Genomic DNA, 6783 nt, shown 5'->3' on the forward strand with positions numbered 1-6783 from the left:
TGGGAGCCAAGACGCCATGTGACAAAGGACTGACGCGAGTATAGCTAGGATGTCTATGAAAGCGCAGACTCACCGGGCAGTTAGTTTGAAGGCTGAGTAGTAGCGGGTTAGGCTGATAGCTGACGATGGTAGTCGTTCGGTGGAGAGAGAAGACTTAGATGATATTCATGGTAGCGACTGTATATATATGACAGGAGCGTGTGAAGTCACTACCGTATTCGTAACTACTGTGCAGTCCAAGTCCCGCGGTAATGCAGGACGGCTACGTAAGCAGAACGTGGCCCTATGCGATGAACACGGAGCCACACGAGTGCGTAAGCGCTTAAGGTACCGCTGGGATACTAAGCGCCTGAATGGACGTATGAAGGCGATGTTTACTTGTAGACCTCTAGGAGGAACATCGCCGTACAGGAGGCTTCTGGATGAACCAATAAAGCCGTAAAGGGTCGAATACTAGACGTAAATCTGACACCCCCCCTCGAATCGTATTCGCTTTACTGCTTGAGCAAAGGCGACCGGAAGAAGAGAGATATCTCACGACAGTACTTGACAAATTTAACCAGGGGCAAGTTTTTGGTGAACAAGTCCGCTGGATTTTCGGTGCCCGGGATCCAAAAAAGGTCTATGACACCATCCTCGTATAGTTCCCGGACGTAGTGATAACGGATGTTGATGTGTTTACTCCGCTTCTCAGTGACAGGGTTCGCAATGTTGTGCAGGGCTCCCTGGTTATCGCCCACGATCGGAATAGCACCGACCTGCAGACACTCAAGTTCACCCATCATCTGAGCGAACCATTTGGCCTGGCGAGAACAGTCCGAGATGGACATGTACTCGGCTTCAACCGTAGACAGAGCCACGGATTTCTGAAGATATGAGGACCAGGATATTGGTCCGTTTGCCATCATGAAGACATGGCCGGTCGTCGACTTGGCGGTGGAATCACCAGCCCAATCGGCGTCGGCAAAGGCTACGAAGCCCTTCCGCAGAGTCCCGTTGTACTCGATGTAGTAATCTTGTGTCCCTACTAAGTAGCGCAGTATGTACTTTGCTCTGTTCAGGTGGTCCTCTGAAGGGTTGGCGGCATGCCGTGACAAATGTGTGACTGCGAAGGCTATATCAGGCCTCGTCCCGATCATCAAATAGATGAGGGACCCGATCAGTTCTTGATATTCCTGTTGGCGCTCTGGGTTTACCGGGTCTGGATTTTTTGTTGCCGTGTATCCCGTAGGGAGTGGCGTAGGCGCTGAGCGCGCATTGTGGTAACCAAAGCGCACAAGGACTTTCCGCAGGTAATCCGATTGGTCAAGACGAATAGTCGTCAAGTTGGGCCTGGTCAGTCGCATGCGCAGGAATTCTTTGGTATCACCAAGATCCCGACATTCCCAGTGTTTCATGAATGCAGCCTTCACGCGGATTAAAACCTCACGATCCGGCCCGAAGAACAAAGCGTCGTCAACGTAGATCACCGCAATGACCATGTTGGTAGTACGATGCTTGAACTTGTAGACACCAGCATCAGACTGGATTTGTTCGAAGCCTAGCTCCTTTAGGGATTTCCGAAGAGCCTGCCACCATTGGCGACCGGCTTGCTTCAACCCGTACAGAGCCTTGTGCAAGCGCCAAACCTTGCGCAAGTTGTTGGATTTGTGAAAACCCTTCGGCACCTCCATGTAAATCTCCTCATCCAGATCGCCATAAAGATAGGCGTTCCGCACATCGAGGCCAGAGACGTACCAGCCTTTTAGCGCTGCGAGTGCCAGTATGGTGCGAACGGTTTCGAAGCGCACTACTGGGGAGAAGACTTCGGAGAAGTCGATGCCTTTGCGCTGGGAAAAACCCTTAGCGACCAGGCGTGCCTTTCGGCGGCCATCTGTTTTTATGTCGAATACCCATCGACACCTAATCACCCTACGACCGGGCGGTAGGTCAACTTCTGTGAAGACACCCCGTCGGACGAGAGCTTCAATCTCATCACGACAAGCCTGCATCCAGGCTTCCGACTCCTCGGCGGGCAATGATATTATGTCTTCATACTTCCATTCCCTCACATTTGCGAGGTCTGGTCCAAGGTTCGTGGATGCTGCGTACGCGTGTAAGAGCATACGATCCACAAACTTTGCTGCTGCTTCCTTCGCCGAAGCGATATGCGCCGCTGCGTTGTGCAATAACGCGTGCGGAAGGGGTTCTAATTCCCTTGATGCGAGGGCCATGAGTGAGGTGGGGCCATCGTCGTGGTCAATAGGCGTCGGGTTTCTATGCCTCTGCCAGAGGTTTTTGAAACGTTCCTGCATACCTTCGACCTCATCTATGGTAAGATTTGGGTCGATAGGCGTCAAAGCGTCAGATTCTAGGCGTATGCCTGTCTTCTGCCATTTCGACGGAGGCATCTCGGCATCAGCACCCGGCTGATGGTCGTGAGTTCCCTCTACAGGATTTCCTCGTAACCGCTTATAGACCGTACCCTCTAATCGTTGGTTGATATTCCTCAATCTTTCTACCGGGGTGCGTCCCGGTATAGCGTTGTTGGGATCCTCGATCGCGTTCCTCGTACGCCCAGATCTCCGTAGGCCGGTCGGCGCTGGTCCGACAGGATTGACAATTCGAGGGTCTAGATCCACCCTTGGTTCGCGATGCGGTGAACGCAAGTCGCGTTCCAACGGAGCTGGCTCTTCGTCAGGATCCGGCAGAAGATCTTGTTGTTCCCTTCGTGAGGGGTCATCTGCTGGTGGGTTCTGGTACAAACCCTCATACTCGTCGTCGTCGAGTTCGCCTTCCCCGTATTCCGGTTCTAGCTCCCTCTCCAACTCCTCGTAATTATCCTCGTCAAAATCCTCGACCTTAGGCTGTTGCCTTTTGCGCTTCTCGTCTGGAGTATCTGACCTTGGCGTTGGAGGCGGGCTTCGGTCTCGCCGCCCGTCGGCAGGTCCACCGTTGCCACCTTGGTCAGGAAACATGTCGGCAGGAGACGATGGTCGGTCGTCATCCGAACCAGAAGGATTGGAGTTGGTTTCAATGATGGGAAACCTAGGTGGTAGTAGCTCGTCCACCTCTGGTAAGCGCGTAAAGCGCTTGGTGTTCCGTTGCCAGAACATAGTACGCTTCGGAAAGGTCTGCTCATCGAACGTTGCGTTAACAGCGACCCGTAATCTCCATTCTCCGGTTAGGAACAGTCTCCCGTTCCCTGCCGGTGACTCCCCGACGTAAATACACGCCTGGGATCTTGGAACAAGCTTGTTGGCTCGTTCCTCAGGAGTTAGGTACACGTATGCCAGACATCCGAAAACACGCAAGTAATCGACGCGGGGTTTTTTACCCTCCACAATCTCATACGGCGTTTTCCAGCGCATACTCTGCGCCGCCTTCGGACGTTTCATGGGCGTTCTATTGTAGACGTGACATGCGTGCTCGATGGCGAAGTTCCATAGGAACGGCGGCAAACTGGCGTTATGCAGCATTGACATAGCTTTTTCGTCTAAGGTGCGAATTATCCGTTCCGCACGGCCGTTGGTTTCATGGTTGTACGGCGTTGATTGGAGGATGCGAATGCCACGCGATTCTAAACTTTTCGTAAAGGCTCGCGATTTGAACTCTCCCCCTGCATCGCTCATCCACATCCGAATCGTTTTGTGGTACTGATTCAGCAGCATGCTAAACCAGGTCTCTACGGCTTGCTGGACCTCGCTCTTTCGACTGAGGAGCATGACCCATGCGTAGGACGTGCAGTCATCCATGAGGACAAGTGCGTATGATTTTTTATTCCACGACTCGACTGCGAACTCTTTGAGATCAGCATGGATTAATCCAAGGAACTCGTTACTGCGATGTTCGTTTGGTGGGAATGGAAGCTGGTGTTTTTTGCCCAGCATGCACCCCTCGCACGGACGACGAATCGTCGGCGAGGGTAAGCTAAGACTCGAAGGAACTCCCTCGACGTGTTTCCTAGCGTAGCGAAGCACTTCGTCCGAGCAATGCCCGAGACGTTGGTGCCAGACCTGAAAGTCGGGTAGGTTCATTCCGACAACACCAGTCACATGAGCCTGGTGCAGATCTAATGATGTATGAACCCAAAAAAGGTTCCCCCCAGGGCACACTGTAGCGTGCACCACTTCCTTCGACTTGTTGGCAGTGAGCACCACCAACTTGTCGGCATCTCCGTGCAGAATATTCCCGTTGCGGCAGAATTGACCCGTCGAAAGCATACGAACGGTTCCGCCAGGTAGGTAAAAAACGGGGTAGATTCGGGTCGTGCAAGGTTTCCCTTGCGTATTTTCATGGCGAAGGACTACTGTCCCTGAGCCCTCACACCGGATAGATCCGGACGATGTTGAGACGGTGAATTTCTCTTCCTCTGGTAGTTCCTCATACTCGGAGAAATCCGAGAGTTCGAACGTGAAGTGCGTAGATGCACCTGAGTCAAGCACCCATCCGATAGGATATCGTGCATGCAACTTGTCATGAAGAGATTTCTCACGGTCGATGTCGCGTACGACCAATGCTTTATCGATGCAGATGTCACACCACTGAGAGCTCGAATGCACGCATTGTCCATTCATAACATCTGCAGATACATATGACGTGCTACTACCAACTACGTATGGTTCACCTGTAAAGGTTTTAGCACCAGATACATTGTTAGAGGCATCGAGAAAACTGGTTGCGCACCAGACCGACTCGCAATCGAGTGACACCGCCCGTTCTCCGCCCTGTTCGGACGGCTCCTTGAGCGACATACCCTCGAACTCCTCAATGTCGTCCTCATAGCCGTACTCGGCGACTTGGACCGGAGTGGGCGCCATAGAGCGGCGAAGGTCCTCCTTCTGTTGCTGGTACTCCGCGTACGCCTCCGCGTTGAGCCAGCCCTTGTGGCCGGTCGCAGAGTCGTCGACATAAGAACCACCGCCAGCAAGGCGGTCACCAAGCTTCTGACGCTTCTTGAAGTCAGAGAACTTGGTGCGCTTGAGGGGACCTAACCCAGACACAGAATGGTCAAAGTCGGAAGCGCGCGGATGGGTAACCGACGGCTTACGAGAAGGCTCCTCTACCGGCTCGATGCGAGCCGACAGAGGCGGGGACGCTGAGGGGCCTATGGAGAGCCGCTGAATGAGCGGCGTCTCCCCTGCGAACGCGGGCAACTCGGCGCGCGTTCCCTCAAACGTGGGCGCAATGCCCTGGTCCCGCTGGCGCTTGAGTGCGCCTGCGGTTCCGTGAGGGGGCGCCGGAGCGCTGCTTCGGCCTTGATAGGCCGTCGCGGGTTGGTGGGACCGCTTGCGCGGATCGGGGGTCGGCGCGGAATACACCGGTGGAGAGTATGAGGGGCCAGACGGCCCGGAAGCGACGTGCGCGACGTGGTAGACGGGAGCCGGCGTGTTAAACGTTGCCGAGTAGTTGGCAGCGGCGGGTGCGGCACTCTGCGGCGCCGGAGATGGCGTCGCGTTGGCAGGAGCCGACGACGAAGCCGCGTTAGCGGCCGCCGGTTTCTGTTGCTGCTGCTGTTGCTGCTGCGCTTGGTGCTCCTTGCGCTCCTTCTTGGATGGCCGCTTCTTCTTGCCGTCAGATGACGACTGGCCGTTGTACTGCTTCGTACCGGAGCTAGCCTTGTTGGCCTGCTCCTCCTTCACCTGAGGCGACTTCTTCTTCTTCTGCGATGCGGAGCGTAACTCCCAGTCGCTCCGGATGTGCGTCATGACGAGCTCCTTCGTCAGAGTAGCAAGAGAAATGGGGACTGTAGCCCCAGCGCCGGCAACAACTTGCGCCGTCGAGCTCTTGTACTGAGTGGCGTTGATGGCGTGCTTGGCGGCTTCGTAGCCGCTGGGGATCTTCGAGAACAGAATGGCACCGGCGAACTCGCCAGGCACCTTTCCGCCAAGGGAGGTGTATCGGTCAAGGGAGGCGACGATCTTGGCCATCGCCGGGTTGGGGTCGGTGTCGGCAGGGATCTGGGTGTTGAGGGCTACCTTTAGCTCGTTGATCGCAGTACTGATACCGCGCGCTTGCGCGCTGCCGGCGAGCTTGTCGAGGATCGCACGCGCCTCGTCCAAGCCCTTAACAATCTCGCGTTGATCGTGGCTGAGCGCCTCGAGAATTTTGCCGACCGCCGTGTCGTTGTGCGTCTCCCATTGGTTGACCTCCTTGAAGTCCGAGGTGAGCGTCTTCATCTCCGCGCGGGTGTTGCGCAGAGCCCATCCGGCCCCTGAGGCCCGGATATGGTTTTCCATGCGGGTACGCCAGGAAAGGAGATCGGTACCGTTGTAGATACCGCAGATCTGAGCAGACGTGGAGAGGGTAAGGTTGCCAGAAGTAGACATGTTGTTGAATCTGGGGTAAAGATAACGTCAGCGTGGGTACACTTGACGGATTACATCATGCCCAGGCGAGTCCGCGGTAGACTAGCGGTCTAGACCTCCAGAGCCGCTCGAGACCCGAACCGGTAAAGGTGCATGGGTTCTCACGGATGTGGGAAAGGCCCTTCACACATGACAGGAGGGTGTCCCCTTGATTCCTGCCGCCCTGGTGTTAACCAGTGGGCGAAGGGGGAAACGCTTCGGTTGAACCGTTGCGAATAACTCCCCCCCATGGCATACTAAGCCGCCTTGAGGTACTAGGCTCCGCCGCGCCCCGCGGGGCTCATAACCTGACAAAGGACTGACGCGAGTATAGCTAGGATGTCTATGAAAGCGCAGACTCACCGGGCAGTTAGTTTGAAGGCTGAGTAGTAGCGGGTTAGGCTGATAGCTGACGATGGTAGTCGTTCGGTGGAGAGAGAAGACTTAGATGATATTC

This window comes from Coniophora puteana (assembly GCF_000271625.1).
Source record: "Coniophora puteana RWD-64-598 SS2 unplaced genomic scaffold CONPUscaffold_5, whole genome shotgun sequence".
NCBI classification, from domain to species: domain Eukaryota; kingdom Fungi; phylum Basidiomycota; class Agaricomycetes; order Boletales; family Coniophoraceae; genus Coniophora; species Coniophora puteana.